We start from the raw sequence: 11,504 nt of genomic DNA, 5'->3' as shown, positions 1-11,504 counted from the left end.
CCTTGGGCCTGAGTGTAGCTTCACTTAGGTTGCTACAGGGCCTTGGGCCTGAGTGCAGCTTCACTTAGGTTGCTACAGGGCCTTGGGCCTGAGTGCAGCTTCACTTAGGTTGCTACAGGGCCTTGGGCCTGAAGGCCTGTGTGTAGCTTCACTTAGGTTGCTACAGGGCCTTGGCCTGAAGGCCTGAGTGTAGCTTCACTTAGGTTGCTACAGGGCCTTGGGCCTGAAGGCCTGAGTGTAGCTTCACTTAGGTTGCTACAGGGCCTTGGGCCTGAGTGTAGCTTCACTTAGGTTGCTACAGGGCCTTGGGCCTGAAGGCCTGTGTGTAGCTTCACTTAGGTTGCTACAGGGCCTTGGGCCTGAAGGCCTGAGTGCAGCTCCGCATGCAGTTGCGCCATAATCGTTAGGGTCAAAATTCTTTTCCCTCCTTTCTTCTCTCTCCCTCTCCACGCTGCACACCTCCCCATATGTCAATAATAGCCGGACTAACAGCTGATAGACATTGCAGGAAGAAGAAGAAGAAGTAGAATTCAACTCAAAACCTCGTCAGTGGGCTCTCTCAGACTGGTCAAAACAGGTCCATTTATATGGGACACATCGATAGGAAAGTACCAAATTACCTGTTTGGATAAATGAAAGAAAACTCCACTGTTAAACGCCACCAGAGGATGAAAAGAAGAGGAAAGACAGAAGAGGCCGTCACCAGCCCTACCTTAGACCGTGGCTTCGCAGAATGAACAGAAACACACAATCCAAATATGTCCCTTCAACAATCGTTCGCTGAAAGAAATCCCTCAAAACTTTGCTGATGCAAATAAGAATGAAAAAAGATCTCATGAAACAACAAAAAAAAATCTCTTCTTTTTCTTTTTTCAAGCAGCAGATTGAAAGGAATGTCCAAGCAGATTCTACCCCTCACGAGACTGACAAGAAAGGGGATGACAATATTACGTCATCGAAAAGTGACGTGTTTTCTTGTGCGGAATTCTCTCGATAGATTTCAACATCGATAGATCTCCACATCGATAGATCCCTACATTGACATGCGTCATAAGTCTGCAACTTAAAAAACAAAAGCATCTAGGGTGTTGTTTTTTTTGTTTGTTTTTGTCTTTGTTATTGGATTTTTTCGTGTGTTATTTATTCAAATGCACGGATACCTGCTCTAAAAGTTGGGCGAAAAAATCTCACAACTTTCTGATATAAGGCTGGCAACATGAAATGAAAAATGAAAAAGCTATTCTCTCTCTCTCTCTCTCTCTCTCTCTCACTGACATGAATACCTCACGTGCGGTTCACAAATTGAACAAACACATCACTCGGCGGGGTTACGCATATGCATGTACACACGCACATGCACGCACGCACACCCACACCCACACTTACTCACACACACACACACACTCACACACACTGACAGAGAGAGAGAGAGAGAGAGAGAGAGAGAGAGAGTTTTACAAGCTATTGATTCTCCAAATCTAAAGAAGCGAATTGAGATGACAATGGACATAAAACATAATTATTAATCAACTGACAAAACAGGGCATTAATATAACCTTCTGCTGGGTACCTTCACACTGTGGAATATCTTCTATGAGTGGGTAGACCAAGCAGCGAGAAAAGCAGCACGCAATTCCAAGGCGCAATGCAACTTGACATCCAGTTGGATCTACATGAATGCTGGAGTTGTATAGAAAATGTATCCAGAAATCGGTTTAAGAAATTGGTTACAGATTCAAATAATCAATATTACCAATATTGTGTAAACACAAAGAATGCGGCTAATTCCAAAGATTTTATAAATTTGACACTAACAGCACATTCAAGACAAATTACAAGTCTAATGTACAGAATTCGTCTAAATGCCTTTCGTACAAAATTTTCTGAAAATGTAAAATGTATGTGCGGTAAACAAATAACTGTAAGCCATGTACCCATTCATTGTCCTAGCATAAAACAGTTAATTCCAAAAGATACAGTTGATGACCTTTCTACCAATATTCATTATCCACTGAAAACATTTTGAATGATTATTCATTGCTTAGAAAGTTTTCGGAAATTTAAAACTCCAGTCCAGTTGGTATCCTCCTTTGATGTATTTTGATTAATGTCGTTATTTATATTTACATTGTTGTAAGTTAATACTTGTTGATATACATACACATATTCTCCCTCCTATGACACCTCATTCATTACACACCACAATCTCTTTAACTTTAATTTCTCATGATATACTTTTCCTCTAACACATATCATTAACACTTTTTTACACTAATATTCACATGTATTCCCTTTCTTTCATTCACTACTGCTCCTCTCTCCGTCTTATCACACTTGTAGTGAATAGACGTTAACCTGAAGATCACACAGTTGTAAAGTCGATCCCAGAAACACAACACACGCGTGAACTTGTGCGGCTCCACTTGCACACAGCTGTAACAATGCTGACTGATCTGATGGCTCAGGAGAAAGCGGCCCAGGATTCTGTGGCCTGCACTGAGACTTAAAGAAGGCCAGCTAGCTGACACACGCTTTTGACACGAGAAGAGAACCCCCTCCCCCCACCCACCCCCCAAAAACAAACAAACAAACAAACAAAGAAATAAAAAGAAAAGAAAAAACGTAGCAATATCGTTAATGACCCACAAACTAATCTCTGGAGCCAATGCTTTGGATAATGAGGATAACGTGTTGGAAAGGGCAGACTATTACAGCTGTTCATGCTTGACAGGTCGGTATTTTGTGTGTAGAGTGCTTTGTCCACTGACGGCGTGGCCGAGTTCGCCAGGCGTTGGACTCGTGATCCAGTGGTCAGCAGTGGTCAGCGCCGTGTTGGCATTGTGTTCACCCCTATTCCCCTCACACGAGCAGTGGAAGTGCACCTGACTTCATCCAAGCGGATGAAGCACGTATTTAGCTTCCTGTACCTAACTGGTGCTGGACAAAATGAATACAACTCACAGCTCCACTGACCGTAGACATCTGCGGAACTTTGGACCTTGCTTTGATTGTTACGGATGGCTACTCAACCGTGCTTGGTTGGAAAAACGAAATGGTCATGCTATACAAAAGAGTCACATTTTATACTCACTTGCCAGTGACAAGCAAGATTAGTGGCAACAGGTTTTTAGCCAGGGAAAGTTTGCAAAGATGTGCACAACAAGCTGCTTGCTCTTTGTCGCTGTCTTTGCCTCTCTGTCTCTCTGTCTCTGTCTCTCTCTGTTTTTATCTGCCTACCTCTTTCTCTGTCTGTTTCTCTTCCTCTCGATGTCTTTATCTGTCTGTCTGTCAGTCTGTCCCTAATACTCTCTGTCTCAGTTTCTCTCTATGTCTTTAATACTCTGTTTCTGTGTGAGTGTGTGTGTGTGTGTCCGTTTACTTTAATTCGAACAAACATTGACACAGTGACGCTGACGGCGACTGTCGTCAAAACGCTGCGTTGTATGCAGCATGGAAGACCGGCGGAAGATCCGACGTGCTGTACCCTTCTTTTGTTGACTTTGGCGTTTTGTCGTTTCAGTATTGCGTTCCCTACTCCACTGCTACCCGTCCCCCCACCCCCCACTCCCCCCCTCCCCCTTAGCGTACACGCCAACTGAGCCATTGTCAATACAGACTCATCATTGCCACTGTCTCTGTCTCCCTGTCTCTGTCTCTCTCACCTCTTCCCGACTTCCTTCATTGCCACTGTCATCGAAAAATTAAGACGCAGAAGAAACAAAAGAACGGCACTGAACAGGATGCAAACTATTCAGCCCCCATGGTGGAATACCGACACAGAGAGAGCCTGGATAGAAAAACATGCGGCTGTCAAACTTTGGCAAAAAGAAAGAACAAAACCATCTCCGGACAAAGATATTGAAACAAAAATGAAAGAGAAAACTAAACAGTTTGAAGACATTGCTCAAGAGACCAAAAATGACAAGTGGAAACAGTTTTGCGAGGCACTCAGTTATGACACAACATTGACAGAGTTCTGACAATTTTATCGTCGCATGGAAGGGAAAACGTGCACAACAACAACCCCAGACATGTTAGACACTGACGGAACCAAGCTTAAGACAAACGAAGAAAAAGGATCTGCCTTGCTCAAACGTTTCATACAACAGAGTGATCAAAGAAACTTAGATGAGAAAAAGAAATATGTTGAGGAGTTAAACCAAACCCTTATGCAGACTGGACCTGATGATGACTTGACAATGGATGATCTAAACGAGGCAATAGCTAAATGCAAGAAAGAATCGGCTCCTGGCCCAGACAAAGTTCGTTACTCAGACATCAAGGAGCTATCGGAAGAAGACAGAAGCAAACTTTTCAATCTATATCAAAACAGTTTCCACAATGGACAGGTGCCGGAGGACTGGACACACAGCTTCTTAAAACCCATACCAAAACCAGGAAAGGACCATCGTCAGGTAAGCGGCTACCGGATCCTAACCATGCAAAACATTGTTGGAAAGCTCATGGAACGCATGATAGCCAGGAAACTTGCAAGGGATCTTGAACACAGGCACATTCTCCCTTCAAATCAAGGTGGTTACAGAACAGGTAAGTCCACATGGGAAAATGCAGCTGCTTTTGCATATGAGGTGTATGAAGGATTTCAAAGAAAAGAAGAAACACTAGCAGTAGCAATTGACCTTGAAGATGCCTACAATAAAGTCCAGTTTGCGCACCTCATGGAGCTGCTACTAAGGTATGGAGTAAGTTTGACACTGACAAGATGGATAGCAGCAGCGCTTCAGGAAAGAACCGTCGTCCTACGCCTCGGAGATTGGATGTCTGCACCTTCTAAACTATCCATGGGACTGCCACAAGGGTCTCCGCTCTCTCCTGTCCTCTACAATGTCTACACGAAGGGCCTTGCAGACTTAAACAACAATGGAATTGCTCGGGTGCTTACCCTTGCGGATGACGGCCTGGTCTTCAAAACTTCGAAAAATGCTCAGGAAAGAACTGAAGCCGTCCAGAAACAACTAAACAATATTGCTCAATGGTGCAAAGACACAGGATCTTCCATCAATCCAGCGAAAGCCCAAACGTTGCTGTGCACCCTCAACAACAAAACCGCGAACAAATCACCACCTTCTGTGTCATTCGATGGGATTCAAATTGAGAAAACTGAATGCCTACGCTACCTAGGAATACACTTCGACAGAATGCTGACCTTCAGAAAACATACGGAAAATACTGTTCTCAAATGCAAAAAGGGCCTTTCAGTCTTAAAAGCAATGGCAACCAAAGGAATTGAACAACGCCACCTCTTCCTGCTATACCAATCACTCGTCCTCAGTGTGATCGACTACGGACTTGGGCTAACAACACCGTCTCAAAGCAACCTCCTAAAATTAGAAAGAGTCCAAAATGAAGCTATGAGGCTGATCCTTGGAACAACAAAAGACACGCCCACAGAAACCATGCGATAGCTGCTTGACCTTCCTTCAGTGCAGGCCAGAAACAAGTTAGAACAGGTCAAGACCTACTTCAAAGCATTAGAAAATCCTCAAAACCCACTGCATGACGCAGTCAAAGAACCAAAAGGCAGCCGTCTAGGACGAGGAAGATCATGGATGGGGCAAGCAGAAGACACAATCCAGCTAGTATGCCGACTACAAGACCTGAAAGAAACAAAAGAATGGGAGAAAAACCCCGAAAACCTCAACCATCTATGCAACACAGTCATTTCACCCACTCTAGGAAGACATTGTCGGGAATGGCCAGAGGGCAAAACTGATGCGGAAGTGAAGCTGCTTATAGAAGAAAACAGTAAAGAAGAGGACATCATCATATACACAGATGGCTCAGTCACCAAAGACCAGTCTGGTTGGGGATTCACTGCGAAACAAAATGGAAAAACAATTTGGGAAGAGAATGCTGCCTACAAAGTCACAACCTCCAGCCTAACGATGGAAGTTGAAGCTGTGACACATGCCCTCCAGTGGCTATCGTCCATCCATACGCCCGGAAACCAACATGCCATGATTCTAACCGACTCAATGAACCTCATACAGAAAATTGAAAACGGAATGGGAAGCCCAGAGTGGCATAACGCAATGCGCAACTTTCAGATTAAAAAACTCACATGGGCATACTGCCCGGGACATGCAGGTGTTAAGGGAAATGAGCGAGCTGACAGACTTGCTGGTAACGCAACACCAACGAGCGGCCTACATCTAGGAAAATCGGAAATCCTCAGAAAAGTCAAAGAATACCAAAAAGAACAGGTACAAGGCCATCACACCATCGATCGCCTCAAAGAAATAGAAGCAGAGAGAGGGAGCGGCCGCAAGTCTAACATGAAAGGTAGAGCACGATGCTTTGCAAATCAAACAAATATCGGCATCATTTCCAAACCAACATTGCGCAAATTTCTTCAAAACGGAACAGAGTCTCTGTGGGCCTTTCCAAATACAATAGACTGAGCAACACACTAGACGCCACGTTCTTGGCATCAGAGATCTTTTCCCATCCCTCTTGCGGCCAGTCAGTGGCGGCTGTGTGTGTTTGTGTGTATGTGTGGGTCTGTGCTTTTGAGTGCGTTTGTGAATGCGCGAGAGTGAAAGTGTACACAAGTGTCAGGAGAGATATGTGTACGTGTGTGTGTCTGTGTGAGGGGAGGTGGGAGTGCGGGGGGAGGTGGGGTAGAGGATGAGGTATGTGAGTGTATGCATGCCTACACTGTGGGAGCAACAGGATATTGGAACGTATATATATATATATATATATATATCTTTGTATGTACGTGTGTGGGGTTGGGGGTGGGAGATATGGGCGTATGTGTGTGTGCTTGTACAAGTAAGTGTTCATCTCTGTGAGTGTGTGTTTGTGTGTGTGTGTGTGTGTGTGTGTGTGTGTGTGCCGTGGAAGCTGCGATACGTAGACTAGAAATGAGTGTGTGGAGGAGGGGGTAGAGGAGGTGCAAGGTAATGTGTGTGTGTGTTGGAGCTCATGTACGTTTATATGTATTTGACTGTGCTTTCATATGTGCTTGTACAAGTAAGTGTTCATCTCTGTGAGTGTGTGTTTGTGTGTGTGTGTGTGTGTGTGTGTGTGTGTGTGTGTGTGTGTGTGTGTGTGTGTGTGTGTGTGCCGTGGAAGCTGCGATACTTAGACTAGAAATGAGTGTGTGGATGAGGGGGCTAGAGGAGGTGCACGGTAATGTGTGTGTGTGTGTGTGTGTGTGTGTGTGTGTGTGTGTTGGAGCTCATGTACGTTTATATGCATTTGACTGTGCTTTCATATATGTGAAACTGCATGTTTGGTGCATTTCTGTTATGCATGTGTGGGTGTATGTGTGAATGTGTGTCTTCATATTTTACATTTATTCGCTTATTTATCACCATTGTTGTCTTATTTATTTATTTATGTTTTATTATTATCATTTTATTAGTATTACTAATATTATAACTACTACCTTTTTCTATATTATAATTATTTATTTATTTATTTATTTATTTATTTATGCAAGCTTATCTATTATTTATTCCCCCGTTGTTGTTTTTTGTTTTTTTTTTGTTTTTGTTTTTTTTCTCAAGGCCTGACTAAGCGCGTTGGGTTACGCTGCTGGTCAGGCATCTGCTTGGCAGATGTGGTGTAGCGTATAAAAATTATGGATTTGTCCGAACGCAGTGACGCCTCCTTGAGCTACTGAAACTGAAACTGAAACTGTCACTGTCTCTGTCTCCCTGTCTCTGTCTCTCTCACCTCTTCCCGACTTCCTTCATTGTCACTGTCTCTGTCTCCCTGTCTCTGTCTCCCTGTCTCTGTCTCCCTGTCTCTGTCTCTCTCACCTCTTCCCGACTTCCTTCATTGTCACTGTCTCTGTCTCCCTGTCTCTGTCTCTCTCACCTCTTCCCGACTTCCTTCATTGTCACTGTCTCTGTCTCCCTGTCTCTGTCTCTCTCACCTCTTCCCGACTTCCTTCATTGTCACTGTCTCTGTCTCCCTGTCTCTGTCTCTCTCACCTCTTCCCGACTTCCTTCATTGTCACTGTCTCTGTCTCTCTGTCTCTGTCTCTCTCACCTCTTCCCGACTTCCTTCATTGTCACTGTCTCTGTCTCCCTGTCTCTGTCTCTCTCACCTCTTCCCGACTTCCTTCATTGTCACTGTCTCTGTCTCCCTGTCTCTGTCTCTCTCACCTCTTCCCGACTTCCTTCATTCCGGAGTTGCGCAGTTGGCTATCTTGTTGAACATGGCCTGTTTTGGCTGGACACCTGTCTGCTGTTCACGTGCTGTTTGGTCAGCATCGTTCGGTTGCCGAGTGCAATGGGTCCCCTCACTCTGTAGACATTCCATGTATCTACTGCACTTTGCATATAAAGACTTCCCCACTGTTTGGATGTCTGTCCTTTTTCTGTCTGTCTGTCTCTCCGTGTGTGTGTGTGTGTGTGTGCGTGTGCGTGTGTATGTGTGTGTGCCCTCTCAGTATATTTGGGTGCGTGAGTGCGTGTATACGTGTCCGTGCGTCCGTAAGCACGCGCGCACTTGTGTGTGTGTGTGTGTGTGTGTGTGTGTGTGATACACTGTGTCGGTTTTATTAGCACTACATAGTTCTATTCCATGGATAGATACATTTGAAGGGAAAGCAAAAGCAAACACACACACACACACACACACACACACACACACACACAGTCGGGGGTCATCCACTTGACGGGTGTCGACTCCGTCAGAGAGGGCCAATAAACCGTCACACTGTGCACACAGCCCTGTCTTCTCTGTCCACCGGCATATGACGTGTGTGTGTGTGTGTGTGTGTGTGTGTGTGTGTGTGTGTGTCCCTCTCTCTCTCTGTTATTTGTAATGCTCTACAATGTGGTGCAGAACGTGTCGTGAAGGCCCTACCTTAATTTTCACAGGTTTTTGCTCTGATATCTCGAGCTTCGTGGTTGAAGTTGTCTTGAATGAACACACACAGACCCGGAAGCGTGTGCTTTGAATATCATGGTTTTAAAAACCTACAGCTGCGCTATTTATGCACACTTTACAAACTTTCTTTCTACTGGTAAAAAAAAGGACAACAAACGAGAATATTCACACAGCAGTTCGGCACTTTTCAGGAGAGAAAGAAATTTGCAACGAAGAGTAACAGAATCCGCATTCAATTTTTTTTTCTATTCAAAGCAGGATCAGGTGTTAATCTTTATACTCGAAACCTGAAACCATGAGGGCTGTCACAAGAGGACAAACCACTTATTGTGTAGTGGGTTCAAACAGATGAACATGATTGTCGTCTGGCCCTCAAAGGTTGGGTGTTAGGCACAGGGGTATGTGTAGGGGGCAGGGCGGGGAAGGTGAGGGGCAGGTCTTCACGGAACGCCGTCGTCTGCTTTAAGGAGAGGAGGCGTGGATGGATGCCAGACAAGACAAGACAAGACAAGACAGGGCAGGGCAGGGCAGGGCAAGGCAAGGCAAGACATGACAAGAAAAGACAGGGCAGGGCAGGGCAAGACAAGACAAGACAAGACAAGACAGGGCAAGACAAGACAAGACAAGACAAGACAAGACAGGGCAGGGCAGGGCAGGGCAGGGCAAGACAAGACAAGACAAGACAAGACAAGACAAGACAAGACAAGACAGGGCAGGGCAGGGCAGGGCAGGGCAAGACAAGGCAAGACAAGACAAGACAAGACAAGACAAGACAAGACAAGACAGGGCAGGGCAGGGCAAGACAAGACAAGATAAAACAGGGCAGGGCAAGACAAGACAAGACAGGATTCGACAAGACAAGACAATATCGTAAAAGACAAAATCGTTATTATTGAGGGTAATGGATAAGCAAGTAACATGCTTTTTTTTCTTTTCTTTTTTTCTTTTTTTACGTCCAGCCCTCGCCCTCAAAAGGGAATAAAGCTATAGAAGCAAAAATACTACTTCTACTACTACTACTACTACTACTATACACACATGCACACATAGACGCACCCCCCCCCCCCCCCCACCACCACACACACACAAAAGATAGGCTATTTACAGACACATCTTTCACTCGTCCTATCACATATGTATTAAAACTTACAGTTCACAGTCAAACACATGTAGGTGATAGGTAGGCTGTAGGACTCACAAGTCCGTCTCAACCACATGTAGGTGACAGGTAGGCTGTAAGACTCACAAGTCCGTCTCAACCACATGTAGGTCATAGGTAGGCTGTAAGACTCACAGTAAGACTCACAAGTCCGTCTCAACCACATGTAGGTGACAGGTAGGCTGTAAGACTCACAAGTCCGTCTCAACAACATGTAGGTGACAGGTAGGCTGTAAGACTCACAAGTCCGTCTCAACCACATGTAGGTGACAGGTAGGCTGTAAGACTCACAAGTCCGTCTCAACCACATGTAGGTGACAGGTAGGCTGTAAGACTCACAAGTCCGTCTCAACCACATGTAGGTGACAGGTAGGCTGTAAGACTCACAAGTCCGTCTCAACCACATGTAGGTGACAGGTAGGCTGTAAGACTCACAAGTCCGTCTCAACCACATGTAGGTGACAGGTAGGCTGTAAGACTCACAAGTCCGTCTCAACCACATGTAGGTCATAGGTAGGCTGTAAGACTCACAAGTCCGTCTCAACCACATGTAGGTGACAGGTAGGCTGTAAGACTCACAAGTCCGTCTCAACCACATGTAGGTGACAGGTAGGCTGTAAGACTCACAAGTCCGTCTCAACCACATGTAGGTCATAGGTAGGCTGTAAGACTCACAAGTCCGTCTCAACTACATGTAGCAAAGATCACCTCACGCAATCCAGCCTTGAACCGTAACACAGGCGGTAGAAACTCACAAATCAAACCCCAGAAACCACATTGAACTCATGGCATTGCTTGTAAAGCATTATATCAAAGGCAAAAATTCATTTTTCATCATCGCACGGCGATGAAACATGCTCACAAATCACTCTCAAACACATCCATGTCGTAACACAGACCGTAAAAACTCATAAAACTCACAAGTCACAAGCGAACACATCCGAGTCGTCACATAGCGGGAAAAGACATATAAAGTCATCGCATTTCTGGTAGAACTCACACACCACAGGTGAACACACCTGTAATATGCGTCATTGCACAGATCGATACAACTTCCAGGTCAGTCGGGAACACGTCTGCTGACCTGTTCAGTGGCAGTACATCCAGAAAAGCCAGTGATCCCCAGCCATGTTGAGGGCCGCACTATGTCCATAAACACACTCATGATAAAAAAAAAAACAAAACACACAAAAAACACACCCACCACACGCAAACGGGAGTTGACAAGCTTTTTCTCTCTCACAATAAATCGTTCACTCACCCGGCAGATCGCAGAAAGAGAGAGAGAGAGAGAGAGAGAGAGAGAGAGGGGGGGAGAGAGAGAGGGAGGGAGGGAGGGGGTGGGGTGGCACGGCGGAACGAAAGAATGGCAATGGTCTTGGCTCACACACGATATAACACCACAATGATTTATTCTTTTTCTTTATATCCCTGCCATCCCCTCTCCCCACGCCCCCACCCCTCCAAAAAACAAGAC

General features: G+C 45.1%; 1 protein-coding gene across 5 annotated transcripts in view; it reads right to left on the bottom strand.

The window, feature by feature from the left end:
- LOC143294024 (beta-1,4-galactosyltransferase 4-like) overlaps positions 1 to 11,249 on the bottom strand; it is a 39,700-nt gene extending 28,451 nt beyond the window's left edge. The window contains exons 1-2 of one of the 5 annotated variants that reach the window (XM_076605418.1): positions 11,112 to 11,218; positions 8,139 to 8,280 (exon numbers count right to left, since the gene is read on the bottom strand). The gene's annotated coding sequence lies outside the window, so the exon portion shown is untranslated. Of the gene's footprint in view, positions 1 to 8,138; positions 8,281 to 10,948 lie in introns of all 5 variants that reach the window. The other 4 variants (XM_076605415.1, XM_076605416.1, XM_076605421.1 and 1 more) reach the window with 4 other exon arrangements.
- Between the last annotated feature and the right edge of the window lie 255 nt (positions 11,250 to 11,504).

This window comes from Babylonia areolata, chromosome 19, assembly GCF_041734735.1.
Source record: "Babylonia areolata isolate BAREFJ2019XMU chromosome 19, ASM4173473v1, whole genome shotgun sequence".
NCBI classification, from domain to species: Eukaryota; Metazoa; Mollusca; class Gastropoda; order Neogastropoda; family Buccinidae; genus Babylonia; species Babylonia areolata.
Note: the sequence above shows the minus strand (reverse complement) of the source record. Positions and strands in the feature narration are given on the sequence as shown.